General features: G+C 43.0%; 5 non-coding genes across 5 annotated transcripts; all 5 read left to right on the top strand.

The window, feature by feature from the left end:
- The first annotated feature begins 956 nt into the window (after nt 1–956).
- TRNASTOP-UCA (transfer RNA opal suppressor (anticodon UCA)) lies at nt 957–1,043 on the top strand. The gene has a single exon. It is a non-coding gene; the product is annotated as a tRNA-Sec (tRNA).
- Nucleotides 1,044–5,187: 4,144 nt separating this feature from the next.
- TRNASTOP-UCA (transfer RNA opal suppressor (anticodon UCA)) lies at nt 5,188–5,274 on the top strand. Its single transcript has one exon. It is a non-coding gene; the product is annotated as a tRNA-Sec (tRNA).
- A 4,144-nt stretch (nt 5,275–9,418) lies between these two features.
- TRNASTOP-UCA (transfer RNA opal suppressor (anticodon UCA)) lies at nt 9,419–9,505 on the top strand. Its single transcript has one exon. It is a non-coding gene; the product is annotated as a tRNA-Sec (tRNA).
- Nucleotides 9,506–13,649: 4,144 nt separating this feature from the next.
- On the top strand, nt 13,650–13,736 carry TRNASTOP-UCA (transfer RNA opal suppressor (anticodon UCA)). The gene has a single exon. It is a non-coding gene; the product is annotated as a tRNA-Sec (tRNA).
- A 12,556-nt stretch (nt 13,737–26,292) lies between these two features.
- TRNASTOP-UCA (transfer RNA opal suppressor (anticodon UCA)) lies at nt 26,293–26,373 on the top strand. Its single transcript has one exon. It is a non-coding gene; the product is annotated as a tRNA-Sec (tRNA).
- Nucleotides 26,374–26,868: the final 495 nt, after the last annotated feature.

The raw sequence follows: 26,868 nt of genomic DNA, 5'->3' as shown, positions 1-26,868 counted from the left end.
ATTGTCTTTTAAATGCTGGAAGTTGATGACAGCCGCGTGACCGGTAACATAGAGGAAGGACTAGCAAAGTCTAATTTTTTTGGTACTTTAAATTTACAGTGGCTGATTCAGCCTAAACATGGTTGTATTGTTTCCATCACTTGCCTTTTCAGCTTTATATATTCCAATAAAAGATACAAAATGGCGAAAAGTAGACCCCGTGAAATCTTTCATAGAATGCAATTTGTTTAAAACGGAAATGGCCCGTGTATTGTCATTCAACTGTCTGACAGTTAGTACCCCCCACGTCAAACGTCATTCTCTCGGCGTCCCGCCCACCGTTTCATGGGCTCACTGGCATATTAACAAATCCCCGAGTTGCTCTGCCCTGCATCCGATTTCCCAGTTCGGTTCCACCTGACGCTTAGCAAGTAACAAATTATGAGAAAAGCAATATTGTGTAACAATAAAATACGGAAAAATAAACTGAGCTGCCAAATTAAGATGCTCGTAATACAACGTGGCTTTTTAAAATTACACACGGCCGCTTCCAAAACGTAGACCTAGAATGGACTGTGCATGTTGAGAGGGAGAGAACGCGAGCAGCGTTTTCAGTGTTTCATTTCTACTTACTTTGCCTGAGCTTGATTAACTCATGATGTGCTTATTCAAGTGTTGCATCGGCTGCTCGTTTCTATTGCAAGTTGTCTTCCTCGTGGCTTTGCTTTGATCATGTTAGAAAAGCAGGAAGCAGACGGGTCTCATTTACCCAGAAACCCTTGTTTTAATTTGCATAAATTGAAGATTATCTCCTGAAAGTCTGGCTTCAAGCAGTAAAGATATTCAAACAAATTGACGTGCTATCTCAGAGATAGGGGTGAAGAAAATGGATTACAAATCATCATATACCTTACCCTATTAATAATGTGTTCTGTATTTTTGGGTTATATATAAGTCTCTACCTAACATCTGTATCCGCCCGGATGAACCTCAGTGGTCTGGGGTGCAGGCTTCAAACCTGTAGCTGTTTAGCGACAGAGTGGTTCAATTCCACCTTCTGGGCGGACTAATTAAATAGATCAGCTGTGTGTTTTGCTACAATAATCATAATTATAGCGTTATTTCTGATGACAGTTCCATGTGATTTATAGACAGACAAACGGAATATCACTGTTCGAATGGCAGGAGGACATAAATAGGTTGGGCTTCGCATATGACGCTGCCTCTGATTTTCGTGTGTACATGATGCTCTCATACTGATCTGCACAATCACCCTGTGGCACACAAAGTGTGTGTGTATTTGTGTGATTCACTGCCTTTAAGGAGACAGCAATCATTGACTAAGTACCAAGCATTCCTGCCAATATTTGGAAGCAGGAGGAGGGAGATTTAGTAAAAACAAATTTGGGGATTTTATTTTTCACATTGAAGTCTGAAGAGGTCGCAGTTTTAGGCAGCATAATGCTAAAATAAAGCAACTTTTTGCTTTAAAAAATCGGTGCTTTTTGCTACCAGAACCTATTGTGTTGGCATGCATAAATGAGAAAATTGCCACTGAACTTTTTCTTCAATCTAAAAACAAGGCGTTAATACTGTACCTCGAGGTATTCCTCTGTGCACTATTCACAAAAGAGCAAATTATAAATTAAAAGCAGAGTCCTCTACAACATAGCACTCTCTGCCGCCACTAAACTCTACACAACTCTACTCTTCACCACTGCACTCTACTCTGCACCACTCTACTCTATGCTGCTCTTCTGTACTCTACCCCAATGCATGTACGCCAATACACTCTATATCTCTCCACTCTACACCAATACACTTTAAACCACTCTAATCTACCGTGCACTACTGCACTCTACAACACTGAACTCTGCGACGCTCTACTCTATGACACTGCACTCTACACCACTCTATTCTACTCTGCTCTATTCCACTCAACGCCACTCCACTCTACGCCACTACAATCTACCCTGTGCCACTCCACTCAATGCCACTCTATTCTACGCCTCTGCACTCTACATCACTGCACTCTACGCCACTGCACTCTATGCCACTGCATTCAAAACCAATGCACTCTACTCCATTGCACTCTACACCAATCCACTCTGCACATCTGCACTGTACGCCACTATATTCTACTTTGCAACACTCTGCCGTTGCTCGCCTTCTTCCATTTTGACTTATTGGACCAACCAGCACACACCTGCGCATCTCAGAAACCTGCCAAAACTAATCGACAGAAGAGAAGAGATGGCACAGGACCTCTTTGGCAAAGGGTTCAGTGCGGCAGCTGCAGCACCACCGAATGCACAATGTAACACTGGACTATGATCATGCTTTATCAAATTGGAAAGGGTCAAACCGGAGATTTCCCATTGAAATCAATTGAGCGCCCGAAGGCTCAAAAGCCCTCTGTATCCAGCCGCCCAGGTGGCCCTGGCAGTGAAAACTCTACACCTACCCACTTCCCCACTTGCCCTGAGTAAGTGACCAGGAGCTCAGCTCCCACAGCCGCGTGGCTTGCCAGTCAGCAGCCACCAACCAAGGCCCCCCTATCCCTCATAGGATAACATTGGGCCTAACTCTCTCTGCACCCGGCCGCCCTAGAGCCGCTGAGGGTGAACCAACTTCACCTACCTTACCCTGGTGGACCCCTGAGTCTATGCCCAGAACCTCAACTCTGCCAGTCGAGTACTTACCCTTAAACCACAAACTCTATTTTCCTCATAGGGTAACATTGACTGGCTTTTTCCTGAAATTTCTTGTAAGTGTGGACTTTTCAAATCTTAAAATATTCACCAAAAATCAGCCGAGTAACAAATACAAAATTACTCACCTTCTCTTAGGTGAGCTCCCTGTGCTGGATCTTGGTACCCAGCACTGACTCTGAAAAATACTTACAACTGTACTTACCCTTAACTCAATTTTCTTCCATAGGAAACCATTGACTGTTTTTCTGTGAAATTTCTTCAAAGTGTCGATTTCTTCAATCTTTAAATATTCTTCAAAAATCGTATAATATCTTCAAACGTAATTACTTACCTGTTTTGGATAAAGATCCCAGTACTGAGTCCAGGCACCCAGTACTGGATTACAAAAGTAACTAGAAAGTACTATACCTGCAATTTGAATTTCTTGCCATAGAGAATCATTGAATGTTTTCTAGGAAATATTTTCGAAGTGTCAACTTTTGAAATAGCTACATATTACTTAAAAATCATCACTGCAATTAATTCGACTTGTATCACTTGATTCAAAGTACTGACCCAGGACTGAATCTGGGATCCAGTCCTGGAATTCCAAAAGTAATTCGAAAAGTAATCAGTGACAAAAAACATGAAAATTCCATTGAACTCAATGCACTGTTGTGTTTGAAATAGTGTTGCCTATTGCAACCACTTGTAACTGTTTACAAAAATCAATTGCTCATTGCAAAAGTATTTATATTCAACATCTCATTCTGAGAAAGTATATTTTAATTCCAATTGTTGGTTCTAAAATAAAACAAGCATATATGTTTTATATAAACTATTGGCCTAGAGTTCAGTTATTGAGTGTGTGAGACCATTTGCTGACTGAGTGTGTACAACAAATGCTTTACAATGTCCTCTGGTACTGCCTTACTGCTCGACCAAGCTACCACTTTAGAGAGTAAGGTTATACCTAACTTTAACCTCTCTCAGCCCCTGGGGGACTGTGGACTCTGTACACCCTGTACCTATTAAGGAACAGTATATACAGAGCCACTTTCTCACACACAGAGAAACAGATAGAATCAATGGATTGTCAGGATTTAGTGGAAAAAAATTATGCCATCATTGATAAGGTCATAGAGGAGCACTAACAATACCTCAGAGACAAAAAATGAGAAAGAGCAAGAGGGATGACCGTGATTAGCAGGATGGCGGGATTTGCACGTTTGCTAAAAAGCATGATAATCCCATCAGCAACAAGGATATAAAAAGGTGCAGGGAAGAAAGTCTAGAAACCAAATCAGCCAGTAGTATCTCTCTGGCATCAAGCGAAAGTACCACCTCCAGCACAGCACAATCAGAAATCCCTTTAGGCGAAGGTACCACCAATTTCCACAGGGAACTGGAGAGACTACGCATAGGCGACAGGCAGACAATTATAACTTTTCAACATAATGCACAGCAGCCACAATGCTGTACAACATAGTCAAAAGCTCTGGCTAAACACATAAGGTCCAAAAGGCGAGACCTATTGGCTATGCCAATGCTTGCCTATGATTGTCTTTTAAATGCTGGAAGTTGATGACAGCCGCGTGACCGGTAACATAGAGGAAGGACTAGCAAAGTCTAATTTTTTTGGTACTTTAAATTTACAGTGGCGGATTCAGCCTAAACATGGTTGTATTGTTTCCATCACTTGCCTTTTCAGCTTTATATATTCCAATAAAAGATACAAAATGTCGAAAAGTAGACACCGTGAAATCTTTCACAGAATGCAATTTGTTTAAAACGGAAATGGCCCGTGTATTGTCATTCAACTGTCTGACAGTTAGTACCCCCCACGTCAAACGTCATTCTCTCGGCGTCCCGCCCACCGTTTCATGGGCTCACTGGCATATTAACAAATCCCCGAGTTGCTCTGCCCTGCATCCGATTTCCCAGTTCGGTTCCACCTGACGCTTAGCAAGTAACAAATTATGAGAAAAGCAATATTGTGTAAAAATAAAATACGGAAAAATAAACTGAGCTGCCCAATTAAGATGCTCGTAATAAAACGTGGCTCTGTAAAATTACACACGGCCGCTTCCAAAACGTAGACCTAGAATGGACTGTGCATGTTGTGAGGGAGAGAACGCGAGCAGCGTTTTCACTGTTTCATTTCTACTTCCTTTGCCTGAGCTTGATAAACTCATGATGTGCTTATTCAAGTGTTGCATCGGCTGCTCGTTTCTATTGCAAGTTGTCTTCCTCGTGGCTTTGCTTTGATCACGTTAGAAAAGCAGGAAACAGACGGGTCTCATTTACCCAGAAACCCTTGTTTTAATTTGCATAAATTGAAGATTATCTCCTGAAAGTCTGGCTTCAAGCAGTAAAGATATTCAAACAAATTGACGTGCTATCTCAGAGATAGGGGTGAAGACAATGGATTACAAATCATCATATACCTTACCCTATTAATAAAGTGTTCTCTATTTTTGGGTTATATATAAGTCTCTACCTAACATCTGTATCTGCCTGGATGAACCTCAGTGGTCTGGGGTGCAGGCTTCAAACCTGTAGCTGTTTAGAGACAGAGTGGTTCAATTCCACCTTCTGGGCGGACTAATTAAATAGCTCAGCTGTGTGTTTTGCTACAATACTCATAATTATAGCGTTATTTCTGATGACAGTTCCATGTGATTTATAGACAGACAAACGGAATATCACCATTGGAATGGCAGGAGGACATAAATAGGTTGGGCTTCGCATATGACGCTGCCTCTGATTTTCGTGTGTACATGATGCTCTCATACTGATCTGCGCAATCACCCTGTGGCACACAAAGTGTGTGTGTATTTGTGTGATTCACTGCCTTTAAGGAGACAGCAATCAATGACTAAGTACCAAGCATTCCTGCCAATATTTGGAAGCAGGAGGAGGGAGATTTAGTAAAAACAAATTTGGGGATTTTATTTTTCACATTGAAGTCTGAAGAGGTCACAGTTTTAGGCAGCATAATGCTAAAATAAAGCAACTTTTTGCTTTAAAAAATCGGTGCTTTTTGCTACCAGAACCTATTGTGTTGGCATGCATAAATGAGAAAATTGCCCCTGAACTTTTTCTTCAATCTAAAAACAAGGCGTTAATACTGTACCTCGAGGTATTCCTCTGTGCACTATTCACAAAAGAGCAAATTATAAATTAAAAGCAGAGTCCTCTACAACATAGCACTCTCTGCCGCCACTAAACTCTACACAACTCTACTCTTCACCACTGCACTCTACTCTGCACCACTCTACTCTATGCTGCTCTTCTGTACTCTACCCCAATGCATGTATGCCAATACACTCTATATCTCTCCACTCTACATCAATACACTTTAAACCACTCTAATCTACCGTGCACTACTGCACTCTACAACACTGAACTCTGCGACGCTCTACTCTATGACACTGCACTCTACACCACTCTATTCTACTCTGCTCTATTCCACTCAACGCCACTCCACTCTACGCCACTACAATCTACCCTGTGCCACTCCACTCAATGCCACTCTATTCTACGCCTCTGCACTCTACATCACTGCACTCTACGCCACTGCACTCTATGCCACTGCATTCAAAACCAATGCACTCTACTCCATTGCACTCTACACCAATCCACTCTGCACATCTGCACTGTACGCCACTATATTCTACTTTGCAACACTCTGCCGTTGCTCGCCTTCTTCCATTTTGACTTATTGGACCAACCAGCACACACCTGCGCATCTCAGAAACCTGCCAAAACTAATCGACAGAAGAGAAGAGATGGCACAGGACCTCTTTGGCAAAGGGTTCAGTGCGGCAGCTGCAGCACCACCGAATGCACAATGTAACACTGGACTATGATCATGCTTTATCAAATTGGAAAGGGTCAAACCGGAGATTTCCCATTGAAATCAATTGAGCGCCCGAAGGCTCAAAAGCCCTCTGTATCCAGCCGCCCAGGTGGCCCTGGCAGTGAAAACTCTACACCTACCCACTTCCCCACTTGCCCTGAGTAAGTGACCAGGAGCTCAGCTCCCACAGCCGCGTGGCTTGCCAGTCAGCAGCCACCAACCAAGGCCCCCCTATCCCTCATAGGATAACATTGGGCCTAACTCTCTCTGCACCCGGCCGCCCTAGAGCCGCTGAGGGTGAACCAACTTTACCTACCTTACCCTGGTGGATCCCTGAGTCTATGCCCAGAACCTCAACTCTGCCAGTCGAGTACTTACCCTTAAACCACAAACTCTATTTTCCTCATAGGGTAACATTGACTGGCTTTTTCCTGAAATTTCTTGTAAGTGTGGACTTTTCAAATCTTAAAATATTCACCAAAAATCAGCCGAGTAACAAATACAAAATTACTCACCTTCTCTTAGGTGAGCTCCCTGTGCTGGATCTTGGTACCCAGCACTGACTCTGAAAAATACTTACAACTGTACTTACCCTTAACTCAATTTTCTTCCATAGGAAACCATTGACTGTTTTTCTGTGAAATTTCTTCAAAGTGTCGATTTCTTCAATCTTTAAATATTCTTCAAAACTCGTATAATATCTTCAAACGTAATTACTTACCTGTTTTGGATAAAGATCCCAGTACTGAGTCCAGGCACCCAGTACTGGATTACAAAAGTAACTAGAAAGTACTGTACCTGCAATTTGAATTTCTTGCCATAGAGAATCATTGAATGTTTTCTAGGAAATATTTTCGAAGTGTCAACTTTTGAAATAGCTACATATTACTTAAAAATCATCACTGCAATTAATTCGACTTGTATCACTTGATTCAAAGTACTGACCCAGGACTGAATCTGGGATCCAGTCCTGGAATTCCAAAAGTAATTCGAAAAGTAATCTGTGACAAATAACATGAAAATTCCATTGAACTCAATGCACTGTTGTGTTTGAAATAGTGTTGCCTATTGCAACCACTTGTAACTGTTTACAAAAATCAATTGCTCATTGCAAAAGTATTTATATTCAACATCTCATTCTGAGAAAGTATATTTTAATTCCAATTGTTGGTTCTAAAATAAAACAAGCATATATGTTTTATATAAACTATTGGCCTAGAGTTCAGTTATTGAGTGTGTGAGACCATTTGCTGACTGAGTGTGTACAACAAATGCTTTACACTGTCCTCTGGTACTGCCTTACTGCTCGACCAAGCTACCACTTTAGAGAGTAAGGTTATACCTAACTTTAACCTCTCTCAGCCCCTGGGGGACTGTGGACTCTGTACACCCTGTACCTATTAAGGAACAGTATATACAGAGCCACTTTCTCACACACAGAGAAACAGATAGAATCAATGGATTGTCAGGATTTAGTGGAAAAAAATTATGCCATCATTGATAAGGTCATAGAGGAGCACTAACAATACCTCAGAGACAAAAAATGAGAAAGAGCAAGAGGGATGACCGTGATTAGCAGGATGGCGGGATTTACACGTTTGCTAAAAAGCATGATAATCCCATCAGCAACAAGGATATAAAAAGGTGCAGGGAAGAAAGTCTAGAAACCAAATCAGCCAGTAGTATCTCTCTGGCATCAAGCGAAAGTACCACCTCCAGCACAGCACAATCAGAAATCCCTTTAGGCGAAGGTACCACCAATTTCCACAGGGAACTGGAGAGACTACGCATAGGCGACAGGCAGACAATTATAACTTTTCAACATAATGCACAGCAGCCACAATGCTGTACAACATAGTCAAAAGCTCTGGCTAAACACATAAGGTCCAAAAGGCGAGACCTATTGGCTATGCCAATGCTTGCCTATGATTGTCTTTTAAATGCTGGAAGTTGATGACAGCCGCGTGACCGGTAACATAGAGGAAGGACTAGCAAAGTCTAATTTTTTTGGTACTTTAAATTTACAGTGGCGGATTAGGCCTAAACATGGTTGTATTGTTTCCATCACTTGCCTTTTCAGCTTTATATATTCCAATAAAAGATACAAAATGTCGAAAAGTAGACACCGTGAAATCTTTCACAGAATGCAATTTGTTTAAAACGGAAATGGCCCGTGTATTGTCATTCAACTGTCTGACAGTTAGTACCCCCCACGTCAAACGTCATTCTCTCGGCGTCCCGCCCACCGTTTCATGGGCTCACTGGCATATTAACAAATCCCCGAGTTGCTCTGCCCTGCATCCGATTTCCCAGTTCGGTTCCACCTGACGCTTAGCAAGTAACAAATTATGAGAAAAGCAATATTGTGTAAAAATAAAATACGGAAAAATAAACTGAGCTGCCCAATTAAGATGCTCGTAATAAAACGTGGCTCTGTAAAATTACACACGGCCGCTTCCAAAACGTAGACCTAGAATGGACTGTGCATGTTGTGAGGGAGAGAACGCGAGCAGCGTTTTCACTGTTTCATTTCTACTTCCTTTGCCTGAGCTTGATAAACTCATGATGTGCTTATTCAAGTGTTGCATCGGCTGCTCGTTTCTATTGCAAGTTGTCTTCCTCGTGGCTTTGCTTTGATCACGTTAGAAAAGCAGGAAACAGACGGGTCTCATTTACCCAGAAACCCTTGTTTTAATTTGCATAAATTGAAGATTATCTCCTGAAAGTCTGGCTTCAAGCAGTAAAGATATTCAAACAAATTGACGTGCTATCTCAGAGATAGGGGTGAAGACAATGGATTACAAATCATCATATACCTTACCCTATTAATAAAGTGTTCTCTATTTTTGGGTTATATATAAGTCTCTACCTAACATCTGTATCTGCCTGGATGAACCTCAGTGGTCTGGGGTGCAGGCTTCAAACCTGTAGCTGTTTAGAGACAGAGTGGTTCAATTCCACCTTCTGGGCGGACTAATTAAATAGCTCAGCTGTGTGTTTTGCTACAATACTCATAATTATAGCGTTATTTCTGATGACAGTTCCATGTGATTTATAGACAGACAAACGGAATATCACCATTGGAATGGCAGGAGGACATAAATAGGTTGGGCTTCGCATATGACGCTGCCTCTGATTTTCGTGTGTACATGATGCTCTCATACTGATCTGCGCAATCACCCTGTGGCACACAAAGTGTGTGTGTATTTGTGTGATTCACTGCCTTTAAGGAGACAGCAATCAATGACTAAGTACCAAGCATTCCTGCCAATATTTGGAAGCAGGAGGAGGGAGATTTAGTAAAAACAAATTTGGGGATTTTATTTTTCACATTGAAGTCTGAAGAGGTCACAGTTTTAGGCAGCATAATGCTAAAATAAAGCAACTTTTTGCTTTAAAAAATCGGTGCTTTTTGCTACCAGAACCTATTGTGTTGGCATGCATAAATGAGAAAATTGCCCCTGAACTTTTTCTTCAATCTAAAAACAAGGCGTTAATACTGTACCTCGAGGTATTCCTCTGTGCACTATTCACAAAAGAGCAAATTATAAATTAAAAGCAGAGTCCTCTACAACATAGCACTCTCTGCCGCCACTAAACTCTACACAACTCTACTCTTCACCACTGCACTCTACTCTGCACCACTCTACTCTATGCTGCTCTTCTGTACTCTACCCCAATGCATGTATGCCAATACACTCTATATCTCTCCACTCTACATCAATACACTTTAAACCACTCTAATCTACCGTGCACTACTGCACTCTACAACACTGAACTCTGCGACGCTCTACTCTATGACACTGCACTCTACACCACTCTATTCTACTCTGCTCTATTCCACTCAACGCCACTCCACTCTACGCCACTACAATCTACCCTGTGCCACTCCACTCAATGCCACTCTATTCTACGCCTCTGCACTCTACATCACTGCACTCTACGCCACTGCACTCTATGCCACTGCATTCAAAACCAATGCACTCTACTCCATTGCACTCTACACCAATCCACTCTGCACATCTGCACTGTACGCCACTATATTCTACTTTGCAACACTCTGCCGTTGCTCGCCTTCTTCCATTTTGACTTATTGGACCAACCAGCACACACCTGCGCATCTCAGAAACCTGCCAAAACTAATCGACAGAAGAGAAGAGATGGCACAGGACCTCTTTGGCAAAGGGTTCAGTGCGGCAGCTGCAGCACCACCGAATGCACAATGTAACACTGGACTATGATCATGCTTTATCAAATTGGAAAGGGTCAAACCGGAGATTTCCCATTGAAATCAATTGAGCGCCCGAAGGCTCAAAAACCCTCTGTATCCAGCCGCCCAGGTGGCCCTGGCAGTGAAAACTCTACACCTACCCACTTCCCCACTTGCCCTGAGTAAGTGACCAGGAGCTCAGCTCCCACAGCCGCGTGGCTTGCCAGTCAGCAGCCACCAACCAAGGCCCCCCTATCCCTCATAGGATAACATTGGGCCTAACTCTCTCTGCACCCGGCCGCCCTAGAGCCGCTGAGGGTGAACCAACTTTACCTACCTTACCCTGGTGGATCCCTGAGTCTATGCCCAGAACCTCAACTCTGCCAGTCGAGTACTTACCCTTAAACCACAAACTCTATTTTCCTCATAGGGTAACATTGACTGGCTTTTTCCTGAAATTTCTTGTAAGTGTGGACTTTTCAAATCTTAAAATATTCACCAAAAATCAGCCGAGTAACAAATACAAAATTACTCACCTTCTCTTAGGTGAGCTCCCTGTGCTGGATCTTGGTACCCAGCACTGACTCTGAAAAATACTTACAACTGTACTTACCCTTAACTCAATTTTCTTCCATAGGAAACCATTGACTGTTTTTCTGTGAAATTTCTTCAAAGTGTCGATTTCTTCAATCTTTAAATATTCTTCAAAACTCGTATAATATCTTCAAACGTAATTACTTACCTGTTTTGGATAAAGATCCCAGTACTGAGTCCAGGCACCCAGTACTGGATTACAAAAGTAACTAGAAAGTACTGTACCTGCAATTTGAATTTCTTGCCATAGAGAATCATTGAATGTTTTCTAGGAAATATTTTCGAAGTGTCAACTTTTGAAATAGCTACATATTACTTAAAAATCATCACTGCAATTAATTCGACTTGTATCACTTGATTCAAAGTACTGACCCAGGACTGAATCTGGGATCCAGTCCTGGAATTCCAAAAGTAATTCGAAAAGTAATCTGTGACAAATAACATGAAAATTCCATTGAACTCAATGCACTGTTGTGTTTGAAATAGTGTTGCCTATTGCAACCACTTGTAACTGTTTACAAAAATCAATTGCTCATTGCAAAAGTATTTATATTCAACATCTCATTCTGAGAAAGTATATTTTAATTCCAATTGTTGGTTCTAAAATAAAACAAGCATATATGTTTTATATAAACTATTGGCCTAGAGTTCAGTTATTGAGTGTGTGAGACCATTTGCTGACTGAGTGTGTACAACAAATGCTTTACACTGTCCTCTGGTACTGCCTTACTGCTCGACCAAGCTACCACTTTAGAGAGTAAGGTTATAGCTAACTTTAACCTCTCTCAGCCCCTGGGGGACTGTGGACTCTGTACACCCTGTACCTATTAAGGAACAGTATATACAGAGCCACTTTCTCACACACAGAGAAACAGATAGAATCAATGGATTGTCAGGATTTAGTGGAAAAAAATTATGCCATCATTGATAAGGTCATAGAGGAGCACTAACAATACCTCAGAGACAAAAAATGAGAAAGAGCAAGAGGGATGACCGTGATTAGCAGGATGGCGGGATTTACACGTTTGCTAAAAAGCATGATAATCCCATCAGCAACAAGGATATAAAAAGGTGCAGGGAAGAAAGTCTAGAAACCAAATCAGCCAGTAGTATCTCTCTGGCATCAAGCGAAAGTACCACCTCCAGCACAGCACAATCAGAAATCCCTTTAGGCGAAGGTACCACCAATTTCCACAGGGAACTGGAGAGACTACGCATAGGCGACAGGCAGACAATTATAACTTTTCAACATAATGCACAGCAGCCACAATGCTCTACAACATAGTCAAAAGCTCTGGCTAAACACATAAGGTCCAAAAGGCGAGACCTATTGGCTATGCCAATGCTTGCCTATGATTGTCTTTTAAATGCTGGAAGTTGATGACAGCCGCGTGACCGGTAACATAGAGGAAGGACTAGCAAAGTCTAATTTTTTTGGTACTTTAAATTTACAGTGGCGGATTAGGCCTAAACATGGTTGTATTGTTTCTATCACTTGCCTTTTCAGCTTTATATATTCCAATAAAAGATACAAAATGTCGAAAAGTAGACACCGTGAAATCTTTCACAGAATGCAATTTGTTTAAAACGGAAATGGCCCGTGTATTGTCATTCAACTGTCTGACAGTTAGTACCCCCCACGTCAAACGTCATTCTCTCGGCGTCCCGCCCACCGTTTCATGGGCTCACTGGCATATTAACAAATCCCCGAGTTGCTCTGCCCTGCATCCGATTTCCCAGTTCGGTTCCACCTGACGCTTAGCAAGTAACAAATTATGAGAAAAGCAATATTGTGTAAAAAAAAAATACGGAAAAATAAACTGAGCTGCCAAATTAAGATGCTCGTAATACAACGTGGCTCTGTAAAATTACACACGGCCGCTTCCAAAACGTAGACCTAGAATGGACTGTGCATGTTGTGAGGGAGAGAACGCGAGCAGCGTTTTCACTGTTTCATTTCTACTTCCTTTGCCTGAGCTTGATTAACTCATGATGTGCTTATTCAAGTGTTGCATCGGCTGCTCGTTTCTATTGCAAGTTGTCTTCCTCGTGGCTTTGCTTTGATCACGTTAGAAAAGCAGGAAACAGACGGGTCTCATTTACCCAGAAACCCTTGTTTTAATTTGCATAAATTGAAGATTATCTCCTGAAAGTCTGGCTTCAAGCAGTAAAGATATTCAAACAAATTGACGTGCTATCTCAGAGATAGGGGTGCAGACAATGGATTACACATCATCATATACCTTACCCTATTAATAAAGTGTTCTCTATTTTTGGGTTATATATAAGTCTCTACCTAACATCTGTATCTGCCTGGATGAACCTCAGTGGTCTGGGGTGCAGGCTTCAAACCTGTAGCTGTTTAGCGACAGAGTGGTTCAATTCCACCTTCTGGGCGGACTAATTAAATAGATCAGCTGTGTGTTTTGCTACAATACTCATAATTATAGCGTTATTTCTGATGACAGTTCCATGTGATTTATAGACAGACAAACGGAATATCACCATTGGAATGGCAGGAGGACATAAATAGGTTGGGCTTCGCATATGACGCTGCCTCTGATTTTCGTGTGTACATGATGCTCTCATACTGATCTGCGCAATCACCCTGTGGCACACAAAGTGTGTGTGTATTTGTGTGATTCACTGCCTTTAAGGAGACAGCAATCAATGACTAAGTACCAAGCATTCCTGCCAATATTTGGAAGCAGGAGGAGGGAGATTTAGTAAAAACAAATTTGGGGATTTTATTTTTCACATTGAAGTCTGAAGAGGTCGCAGTTTTAGGCAGCATAATGCTAAAATAAAGCAACTTTTTGCTTTAAAAAATCGGTGCTTTTTGCTACCAGAACCTATTGTGTTGGCATGCATAAATGAGAAAATTGCCACTGAACTTTTTCTTCAATCTAAAAACAAGGCGTTAATACTGTACCTCGAGGTTTTCCTCTGTGCACTATCAGTGGCGTAACGAAACTTGAGGGGGCCCCCCTGCAAAGTACATGGAGGGGGCCCCCCATTCTCCTCCCCAGTCAAGAGCCCTCAGGCCATACTGCAGGGGCTCACCCCAGCCATAAAAAAAGGATTCTGGTTCCTCTATTGGTCACATCCGCCCTCTCATCGAGCGATTTACATACATCAGTAAATGCTGCTGCGCCCTCCAGCAAAGTTACATAACACTGCCTCCAGCCGGCCCACCAAACACATCCTCCAACTTGTTGACCCACCTTCAAGTGAAGACCGCTCAGTTAACCACCTCCAAACGCAGGTCACTTCCGTCGTGCCTGCTACTAACGCATCCATTACACTCTACCTTCACCCCTATGAAACCCGCAATTATGCTTTTCTGTCTGCCTTTAAAACCACCCCTCGGATGTCACTGCAAACCTGTGACCGCCGCCTACTGCTCCCCTGTCCATCACCCACAGAAAGACTGATGACCGGTCACCATCTAACCACTGCCTACCAGTAAAGACAGAGCCTTTCAGCTGCTGGCCTCCCCAATGCCACTATGGAAGTTTTAAAAATGTTGAACAATCTCTGCAACTGACCACCTCAAAACATTTCTTCCTGCTAGCCTATACGGCATCACAGCCGTTCCTGCTACTTTTCATCCTCTGCATGATGCACACAATAATATCAAATGTACAAAGTGTCCGATTTTTGTTTCCTCACGCCAACATTAATTTACACTATGTACCCCACTAAACCATACCTGCTGTCAAAGGCAAACCAGATCCCATATGTAGCACCAGTCAACAAGTACCCAAAGGACAAACACCAGAGAGAATGAGCGATTCATGAATTAAACCTACAATGACAACGTAGCATTTCCCCACCAACTGTCAGCCCAGCGAAGTCTGCAACCGCACAGTAGCCATCAATACCAGCAACGTCTAAAGCGCATTTCCACTTCCTTTCTTTGGCAGCTCCTGCGTCATATACGTATGCCTTCTGGGCGCCATCTACCACAGACCACAGCATTCTTTGTCTCCCTAAGACTAACCGAATGCTGTCGGTGAACGCTTCTCTTCCCCCTTCCTTACTAATAACTAATAGAGGATAACGAAAAAAATATATAGTATTTTCTTATGCAAATAGCGTATCAAGCACTTGCTGCCCGCAGTCCTCGCCAGATCCACACAAATCAATATTCTGCTATCGCACCATCCTGTCACCCCTATTATTATCTGAAGATATTTTTTTATCCCTTCCTTGAACTGGGAAAAACAATACTTTGCACAAAAACAAGTCCCTTTAAAACCTTTGCTACTTACAGACTCGCAAAGCACTTCCTTGTTTTACTAACTGTTGTAAAGCAAACGGATAACTCATTCTAGGATTGGGATTGTTGTTTAGAGGTGTGGAAGTTAGTACTGAGACATAGGATGATTTTTTGCATACACTCGTTCTTCCCTGCATGCGCACACAAAGCAACATTACAATTTAGCTAAACAAATTGTTCAGAAATGTACCGCAAGGTAAAGAAACAGCCCAAATTAGTTTTTACAAAGAAAAATAGACAATCGTCAACTTTATACCCCATAAAAGCCTTAGCGTGCACAGCTTGCTCAAATCCACGCTACCTAATTCTACCAAACTCAGCACATTTGAACATCTCATAATTCCATGCCACACAATTTAACTATAAATAATTTAACCCTACATTCTATACCACATAATTACAATCCTAAAAATGAAAAAACATATATTTCTACTTCACTCCATACCACATAAGTCCACATCACATAATAACATTCCACACAACTTAATAGCACTCCAAACCACAAAATTACACTCCACACAACACAATTTAAGTATACATAATTCCACTTCAACCTATATAATTATACGTCACACAACATATTTACACTCAACTTTAAAACACAGAATTACCCTCCACAAAATACAACTCTGCAACATGCTACATAATTCCACTCCGCACAATTATACACCACACCATGCCACATAATTCCACACATCTCACAATTCCACAATTCATCCCCACACAATTCACCACACATAATTACTCCACATAATACCACTCAGCACCACATAATTACCCTCCACATAATTATGCTCTCATCCATATTGCATAAATACACTCCACATAAATCTAGTCTATGCCACGTAGCAACATTCCACATACCCTCGTTCTTTCCTGCATACGCACAAAAAGAAACATTACAATTTAGCTTAACAAATTGTTCAGAAATGTACCGGAAGGTAAAGAAACAGCCCAAATTATTTTTACAAAGAAAAATAGACAATCGTCAACTTTATACCCCATGACATAAAAGCCTTAGCGTGCACAGCTTGCTCAAATCCACGCTACCTAATTCTACCAAACTCAGCACATTTGAACCTCTCATAATTCCATGCCACACTATTCAACTATAAATAATTTAACCCTACATTCCATACCACATAATTACAATCCTAAATATGAAAAAACATATATTTCTACTTCACTCCATACCTCATAATTCCACATCACATAATAACATTCCACACAACTTAATAGCACTCCAAACCACATAATTACACTCCACACTACACAATTCAAGTACACATAATTCCACTTCAACCTATATAATTATACGTCACACAACATATTTACACGCAACTCCAAAACACAGAATTACCCTCCACAAAATACAACTCTGCAAAATGCTACATAATTCCACTCCGCACAATTATACACCACACCATGCCACATAATTCCACACATCACAATTCCACAATTCATCCCCACACAATTCATCACACATAATTACTCCACATAATACCACTCAGCACCACATAATTAACCTTCACATAATTATGGTCTCATCCATATTGCATAAATACACTCCACATAAATCCAGTCTGTCACGTAGCAACATTCCACATAACTACACTTCACACCATGCCTCATAATACCACTCAACATAATTTTCACCCAGCAGCGAACACTTCCACGTCACACATTTCAACTCTACACATTTCCATTCCACACCACATAATTCAACAACAAACTACATAATTCAAACCAACAACAGAATTACATAACACACCACATACATCCAATCTACACCACAAAATTCCACATCATGCTATAATATTTAACAGCACACCACATAAGTAAACTCCACTACATACCACTCCACAACGCAAAATACCATTCCAGATAATCTCACTCCAAGACACACAATCCCACTCCATGACACACAATCCCACTCCACATAATTCCAGTACACTCAATACAACACAATTACTATACACATAATTACATTATTTCGCTACACAGATCCAATCCACACAACACAATTCCACAACTAACAATTCCAATCCAAACCACATATGTCCACTTGACACCACACACATTCACTCCACTCCAAGCAGAAAACACATAGGTAAAATACACTGTCCTTTACAATGTCAATAGCTCTAACTCTCACAAATGCGAGACCAATTGCATTGCAAATGCTTGTTTACCTTCCAATGCGACCGAGCAGATCCTGTTCATTTTTTTATTTTTATTTATTTTATGGAGTTTTATATAGCTCGAACTTGACCCGTATCGGGTATCATAGCGCTTTACATGAGCACCAGTTGCGTTACATGAGGACACATTCATATTTGTTAGGCACAGGGAGATTAAGAGATTTGCCCAGAATCACAGGATGTTCAGCGTCATTGCTGAGACTTGAACCCAGTTCCCCAGATTCGAGGTCGACCGCCCTAGCCGTTAGGCCAACTCCTCTCCCAAGTATGAGTAAGAATAGGCATTCGAAGGGCTAAGCAGAAGAGCTGAAGTATGTAGATGTAAAAGTAGCGGAAGGTAGGTTCAAGTAGGAGTATGCAGGAGTAAGAGTGCAAGTAGGAGTAGGTAGGACTAAGTTAATGGTAATAAGGGCATTGGCAAATACTGTAGCAAAAGTAAGAATAGCAGTTAGAAGACGTAATAGGAGTAAGAGGAGAAATGAGTTGAGTAAGAGCAGGAGGAAATAGGCGTAATAAATTGTAAGTGGAAGCAAGAGTATGTTGGAATAATAAAACGTAAGAGTGGGAACAAATATGAGGTGTAAGAGAAAGGTAAAATTAAGAGGTTACGTAGCACAGTAAGAGGAAGTATGCAACATATGAGTAGAAACAAAAATAAGCAGTAGGCATAAGTAGGAAAAGTTAGTAAATTAAGTGCAAGATTAATGAAAGTAAGATTGAAAGAGACCAAGATGAGAAAAGAAAGACGAAGACAGCAAATCCTTCCATATTCTTCTACGACTCCAGTACTAACAAAGCGTGACATGCTTTTCAATTTATGCACACATCAGATGAAGAGCAAGGACCTTCCATTAAGCGCTATTGTAACACGCTTCAGTTGGTAACTTGCGTGCAGCTGAAATAGGTACAATTTTTGTGTTTTATAGCGCTCACAAACAGCATAAGCGTGTTTCTTGGCACTATTTCAACAAAAGTTAACACTATGCCACTGGCAGAGGTGCAATTTGTTTTATTAATGGGTTGCACACAGACCGGTCTCTGTGACGTGCTGTTCGACGAAAAAGTGCAAGAAAAGACTTCTTAATACCACGTGAGCAGCACTTCAGAACTGTTTGGATGAAGCTTAGCCGATGCCCGGGAGCCGAATAGTGATTTTTGTGTGTCTCTGGCGCCCAGTAGCAGTGTGTTTACCCCGAGGGCCACATTTGGCATGTTCTGATTTGAACTCACCATTATAGAGAGAATGTAATACTAGGTCATTTATTGTCACATGGAACAAGTGTAGTCAATCCCGGCCCCCTTTCTCTGTAGTCCCCGGCACCTGTTTAGAGGTGGACAGGAAGGAGCCCTCTCTCCTTCCAGCACAGCAAGCAATACCACAGAACAGCACCAAGACCAACACAAACGGCTCCCGGTAGCTCAGCTCATGTGCCCCGGTAGATGTGAGGCTGTGAGCTGATGAGTAAGAGGTTTAGGAGCAGGGTGAGGAGCTGGCAGCCTACACCAGGGTGGAGCAACAGCACCGAGGCGTCTACAGCAACAGGGGACGGGTCTCCTCAGCTACGAAGTGTGAGGCCAGCACGTGGGAGCCATGCAGCGGCAGCCAATGCTTGTGAAGCAAGTAATCAAGCATTGGCAAAGGTAAAATAAAACCAAGCTAGTGCCAACTAACACGAAGGGTGGGACGGGGAATGGTAAAATTGGGGGCAGGAGGCAGGCCCGGCTCCAGGAATTTTTATTTGGGTGGGCCAAGGGTACATTCGGGTGGGCCACTGCTGGCCCGATTTATCGCTTATATATCTAGCCAGGCCTGCTTCTGGGCCCTCCTTTATCTCTCCTTACTCTTACAAGGCACAGTAAAACGCACTCTTTTCAAAGTCTCTTTCTAAATGTTATCACTCTAAAAAAGTGTTTTTCTTCCATGTAATGTCCCTTTGATGGGAAGAGGAAGTTTCTAAGGTGGGAGTATCTAGCAAGTGACACTACCCGGGCTTCCTCTGTGCGAGCCTTCAGGGAGAAACCCTCTTCATTACTAACTCCACCTGACCTCTGACTCTGCAGCGCACTCTCTTACAGGCTTGATTATCCACTTTTCTACCACCCTTCTCCATCACACCTTATCTCACACCTGACCTTGGGCCCTAGCCCCATATCAGCAACCATTCAGTTCCACTTTCACTATTCTCCGTAAAAAACAATAGTAAAATCACCTTCAAACTTGAAACATTGAATATAGCAGTAAAAATAATTAGCATGCATGATAAGGTATGCTCCACAGTTGTCCTAATCACCTGACTGTTAATTAAATAAATGAAAACAGAAAGGCCATGACAGGGCCGGCTTTATTGCTGGTGCAAACGTCTTTTTGACCTCGTTTTTGACCTCTTTCTCTGTAGATAGCTTAACTACCACCCTCCAACAGTACCCTTCATCTCGCCATAGCCACTCCCCCTCATGGCCTCCACCTCAGACTCCCTAACTACCACCCTCCACCAATGTCCCCCATCTTTCTGTAGCTCCCCCACACCCCATGACCTCCTCCTCAGATTCCCTCACTGCCACCCTCCACCAGCGCCCCTCATAGCTTCGTATTTCCCCCCACCCCATGACCTCCTCCTCAGATTCCCTGCCACCCTCCACCAGTGCCCCTCATCTCTCTGTAGTTCCCCCCCCCATGACCCCCTCATCAGATTCCTTCACTGCCACCCTCCACTAGTGCCCCTCATCTCTCTATAGTTCCCCCACCCCATGACCTCCTCCTCAGATTCCCTCACTGCTCCCTCAACCAGCGCAGCACCCCTCATCTCTCCGTAGATCCCCCCACCCGTGACCTCCTCTTTGGATTCCCTCACTGCCACCCCCCACTAGTGCCCCTCAGGTCTCTGTAGTTCCCCCACCTCATGACCTCCTCCTCCGCTTCCCTCACTGCCAACCTCCACTAGTGCCCCTCATTTCTACATAGCCCCCCACCCCATGACCTCCTCCTCAGATTCCCTCACTGCTCCCTCCACCAGCGCCCCTCATCTCTCTGTAGTTCCCCCCCACCCCATGACCTCCTCCTCAGATTTCTTCACTGCCGCCCTCCACCAGTACCCCTCATCTCTCTGTAGTTCCCCTCCACCCTGTAACCTCCTCCTCGGATTCCCTCACTGCCACCCTCCACTAGTGCCCCTCATCTCTCTGCTGTTCCCCCCACCCCGTGACCACCTCCTCTGACTCCCTCACTGCCACCCTCCACCAGTGCTCCTCATCTCACTGTAGCTCCCCACCCCATTACCTCTTCCTCGTTTTCCCTCACTGCCACCCTCCACTAGTGCCCCTCATCTCTCTGCTGTTCCCCCCACCCCGTGACCACCTCCTCTGACTCCCTCACTGCCACCCTCCACCAGTGCTCCTCATCTCACTGTAGCTCCCCACCCCATTACCTCTTCCTCGTTTTCCCTCACTGCCACCCTCCACTAGTGCCCCTCATCTTTCCGCAGCTCCACCCCCACTCCAGGACCTCCTCCTCGGCTTCCCTCACTGCCACTCTCCACTAGTGCCCCTCATCTCTCTGTAGTTCCCCCCACCCCGTGACCTCCTCCTCTGACTCCCTCACTGCCACCCTCCACCAGCGCCCCTCATCTCTCCGTAGCCCCTCATATCCATTCCATTTGTTGTACAGCGCTACTCATATGAGTGTAGGGTGTCACAGTACTTTACATAACAGCACGCATTATACAGAGACAATAAATCAGTCTATGGGGAATGTCACATAAGCCCATGAGGATTACAAGTGTAGAAATCACGTCATCCATACTGGTGGGCAATATATTTTACGAGGGTTTGGACTGGAGAAGCACAAACTCAGGATTTAAAGAGTACTCCAGTGGTTGGAGGTTGGCTTTACTGATAAAAATGTAATAACTTCCCAAACAAACTCTTTTTGGCAACATTAGAATAATGAAGGAATGGAGAAGTTCTAACTATATCACAATACAAAAAAGCGAAGTTTGTATGCAGCTCTTTAAAGACAGTTCATAGGTCACTGTCCTATGTTAGGATAGTAACTTCTGAACTGCAAGTAACACAAGGATATCTGTGACAGAGGTAGTAACCCACTGAGCTATTCCCATAAAATTCAGTTTATCAGCACTTAAAAACGACCAACAGACAAATGGTTACTCTGCAGCAGGATCGTAAATCACCAGTTATCTGCACAGTTTTTATTGTAGTTGTACATCGGTGGCAGATTCACTGGGAGGGCCATGGCTCATGTTTGGGTGGGCCAGGCTCATGTTTGGGTGGGCCTGGCCCACCCGGCCCACCCCACCCTCTAGAACCGGGCCTGGCAGGAGGTAACATATCCTGCACTTGTTAGTGTTGTGAGACAAAGAAAAGGGTCAGCGACAGGAGGATATTTACAGCTGGGACTAATTAAAGTCCCAGATAACCTATCTGTAGAAATGTAAATGCTGCATTTTAAAACATATCAGGCATTTGTTATCAACCCACAACATAGCATGTTTTTGAAGGAGCACACAATTAAAACTTCACAATTAAAACTGCTAGACTTACCGACAACGCTGCAGAATGTGATCTGTCCTGCTCTTTACAAGTCTAACCTCTCTCCCCGAAAGCCCCGGTGTTTCTGAAGAGTGCGGGGCCCCATCCTTTTTCCGGCTGGGCTCTGACTGAAGAGAAACAATGTAACTTGTTACTTTGTTTCTCTTCAGTCCTGCCCTGGGTCAGCGAGGAGCTCAGAGCAGGCTGCAGACTGCACCTGCTTTTTAGAGCAAGCCTTTTCACTCACAGAGCTGAGGGGGCCCCCTTCACCTACCGAAGACTGGGGGCCCCCCCGCACCGCGGGGGCTGCGGGGGCGTTTGTTACGCCCCTGTGCACTATTCACAAAATAGCAAATTATAAATTAAAAGCAGAGTCCTCTACAACATAGCACTCTCTGCCGCCACTAAACTCTACACAACTCTACTCTTCACCACTGCACTCTACTCTGCACCACTCTACTCTATGCTGCTCTTCTGTACTCTACCCCAATGCATGTACGCCAATACACTCTATATCTCTCCACTCTACACCAATACACTTTAAACCACTCTAATCTACCGTGCACTACTGCACTCTACAACACTGAACTCTGCGACGCTCTACTCTATGACACTGCACTCTACACCACTCTATTCTACTCTGCTCTATTCCACTCAACGCCACTCCACTCTACGCCACTACAATCTAACCTGTGCCACTCCACTCAATGCCACTCTATTCTACGCCTCTCCACTCTACATCACTGCACTCTACGCCACTGCACTCTATTCCACTGCATTCAAAACCAATGCACTCTACTCCATTGCACTCTACACCAATCCACTCTGCACATCTGCACTGTACGCCACCATATTCTACTTTGCAACACTCTGCCGTTGCTCGCCTTCTTCCATTTTGACTTATTGGACCAACCAGCACACACCTGCGCATCCCAGAAACATGCCAAAACTAATCGACAGAAGAGAAGAGATGGCACAGGACCTCTTTGGCAAAGGGTTCAGTGCGGCAGCTGCCGCACCACCGAATGCACAACGTAACACTGGACTATGATCATGCTTTATCAAATTGGAAAGGGTCAAACCGGAGATTTCCCATTGAAATCAATTGAGCGCCCGAAGGCTCAAAAGCCCTCTGCATCCGGCCGCCTGGGTGGCCCTGGCAGTGAAAACTCTACACCTACCCACTTCCCCACTTGCCCTGAGTAAGTGACCAGGAGCTCAGCTCCCACAGCCGCGTGGCTTGCCAGTCAGCAGCCACCAACCAAGGCCCCCCCATCCCTCATAGGATAACATTGGGCCTAACTCTCTCTGCACCCGGCCGCCCTAGAGCCGCTGAGGGTGAACCAACTTTACCTACCTTACCTTGGGGGACCCCTGAGTCTATGCCCAGAACCTCAACTCTGCCAGTCGAGTACTTACCCTTAAACCGCAAACTCTATTTTCCTCGTAGGGTAACATTGACTGGCTTTTTCCTGAAATTTCTTCTAAGTGTGGACTTTTCAAATCTTAAAATATTCACCAAAAATCAGAAGAAGTAACAAATACAAAATTACTCACCTTCTCTTAGGTGAGCTCCCTGTGCTGGATCTTGGTACCCAGCACTGACTCTGAAAAATACTTACAACTGTACTTACCCTTAACTCAATTTTCTTCCATAGGAAACCATTGACTGTTTTTCTGTGAAATTTCTTCAAAGTGTCGATTTCTTCAATCTTTAAATATTCTTCAAAAATTGTATAATATCTTCAAACGTAATTACTTACCTGTTTTGGATAAAGATCCCAGTACTGAGTCCAGGCACCCAGTACTGGATTACAAAAGTAACTAGAAAGTACTATACCTGCAATTTGAATTTCTTGCCATAGAGAATCATTGAATGTTTTCTAGGAAATATTTTCGAAGTGTCAACTTTTGAAATAGCTACATATTACTTAAAAATCATCACTGCAATTAATTCGACTTGTATCACTTGATTCAAAGTACTGACCCAGGACTGAATCTGGGATCCAGTCCTGGAATTCCAAAAGTAATCCGAAAAGTAATCTGTGACAAATAACATGAAAATTCCATTGAACTCAATGCACTGTTGTGTTTGAAATAGTGTTGCCTATTGCAACCACTTGTAACTGTTTACAAAAATCAATTGCTCATTGCAAAAGTATTTATATTCAACATCTCATTCTGAGAAAGTATATTTTAATTCCAATTGTTGGTTCTAAAATAAAACAAGCATATATGTGTTATATAAACTATTGGCCTAGAGTTCAGTTATTGAGTGTGTGAGACCATTTGCTGACTGAGTGTGTACAACAAATGCTTTACACTGTCCTCTGGTACTGCCTTACTGCTCGACCAAGCTACCACTTTAGAGAGTAAGGTTATACCTAACTTTAACCTCTCTCAGCCCCTGGGGGACTGTGGACTCTGTACACCCTGTACCTATTAAGGAACAGTATATACAGAGCCACTGTCTCACACACAGAGAAACAGATAGAATCAATGGATTGTCAGGATTTAGTGGAAAAAAATTATGCCATCATTGATAAGGTCATAAAGGAGCACTAACAATACCTCAGAGACAAAAAATGAGAAAGAGCAAGAGGGATGACCGTGATTAGCAGGATGGCGGGATTTACACGTTTGCTAAAAAGTATGATAATCCCATCAGCAACAAGGATAGAAAAAGGTGCAGGGAAGAAAGTCTAGAAACCAAATCAGCCAGTAGTATCTCTCCTGCATCAAGCGAAAGTACCACCTCCAGCACAGCACAATCAGAAATCCCTTTAGGCGAAGGTACCACCAATTTCCAAAGGGAACTGGAGAGACTACGCATAGGCGACAGGCAGACAATTATAACTTTTCAACATAATGCACAGCAGCCACAATGCTCTACAACATAGTCAAAAGCTCTGGCTAAACACATAAGGTCCAAAAGGCGAGACCTATTGGCTATGCCAATGCTTGCCTATGATTGTCTTTTAAATGCTGGAAGTTGATGACAGCCGCGTGACCGGTAACATAGAGGAAGGACTAGCAAAGTCAAATTTTTTTGGTACTTTAAATTTACAGTGGCGGATTCAGCCTAAACATGGTTGTATTGTTTCCATCACTTGCCTTTTCAGCTTTATATATTCCAATAAAAGATACAAAATGTCGAAAAGTAGACACCGTGAAATCTTTCATAGAATGCAATTTGTTTAAAACGGAAATGGCCCGTGTATTGTCATTCAACTGTCTGACAGTTAGTACCCCCCACGTCAAACGTCATTCTCTCGGCGTCCCGCCCACCGTTTCACGGGCTCACTGGCATATTACCAAATCCCCGAGTTGCTCTGCCCTGCATCCGATTTCCCAGTTCGGTTCCACCTGACGCTTAGCAAGTAACAAATTATGAGAAAAGCAATATTGTGTAAAAATAAAATACGGAAAAATAAACTGAGCTGCCAAATTAAGATGCTCGTAATACAACGTGGCTCTTTCAAATTACACACGGCCGCTTCCAAAACGTAGACCTAGAATGGACTGTGCATGTTGTGAGGGAGAGAACGCGAGCAGCGTTTTCACTGTTTCATTTCTACTTCCTTTGCCTGAGCTTGATTAACTCATGATGTGCTTATTCAAGTGTTGCATCGGCTGCTCGTTTCTATTGCAAGTTGTCTTCCTCGTGGCTTTGCTTTGATCACGTTAGAAAAGCAGGAAGCAGACGGGTCTCATTTACCCAGAAACCCTTGTTTTAATTTGCATAAATTGAAGCTTATCTCCTGAAAGTCTGGCTTCAAGCAGTAAAGATATTCAAACAAATTGACGTGCTATCTCAGAGATAGGGGTGAAGAAAATGGATTACAAATCATCATATACCTTACCCTATTAATAAAGTGTTCTGTATTTTTGGGTTATATATAAGTCTCTACCTAACATCTGTATCTGCCCGGATGAACCTCAGTGGTCTGGGGTGCAGGCTTCAAACCTGTAGCTGTTTAGCGACAGAGTGGTTCACCTTCTGGGCGGGCTAATTAAATAGATCAGCTGTGTGTTTTGCTACAATAATCATAATTATAGCGTTATTTCTGATGACAGTTCCATGTGCTTTATAGACAGACAAACGGAATCTCACCGTTCGAATGGCAGGAGGACATAAATAGGTTGGTCTTCGCATATGACGCTGCCTCTGATTTTCGTGTGTACATGATGCACTCATACTGATCTGCGCAATCACCCTGTGGCACACAAAGTGTGTGTGTATTTGTGTGATTCACTGCCTTTAAGGAGACAGCAATCATTGACTAAGTACCAAGCATTCCTGCCAATATTTGGAAGCAGGAGGAGGGAGATTTAGTAAAAACAAATTTGGGGATTTTATTTTTCACATTGAAGTCTGAAGAGGTCGCAGTTTTAGGCAGCATAATGCTAAAATAAAGCAACTTTTTGCTTTAAAAAACTCGGTGCTTTTTGCTACCAGAACCTATTGGGTTGGAATGCATAAATGAGAAAATTGCCACTGA

The sequence above is a fragment of the Triturus cristatus genome, chromosome 4_1, assembly GCF_964204655.1.
Source record: "Triturus cristatus chromosome 4_1, aTriCri1.1, whole genome shotgun sequence".
NCBI classification, from domain to species: domain Eukaryota; kingdom Metazoa; phylum Chordata; class Amphibia; order Caudata; family Salamandridae; genus Triturus; species Triturus cristatus.
The sequence above is the reverse complement of the archived record's forward strand: the minus strand, read 5'-3'. Positions and strand labels throughout refer to the sequence as shown.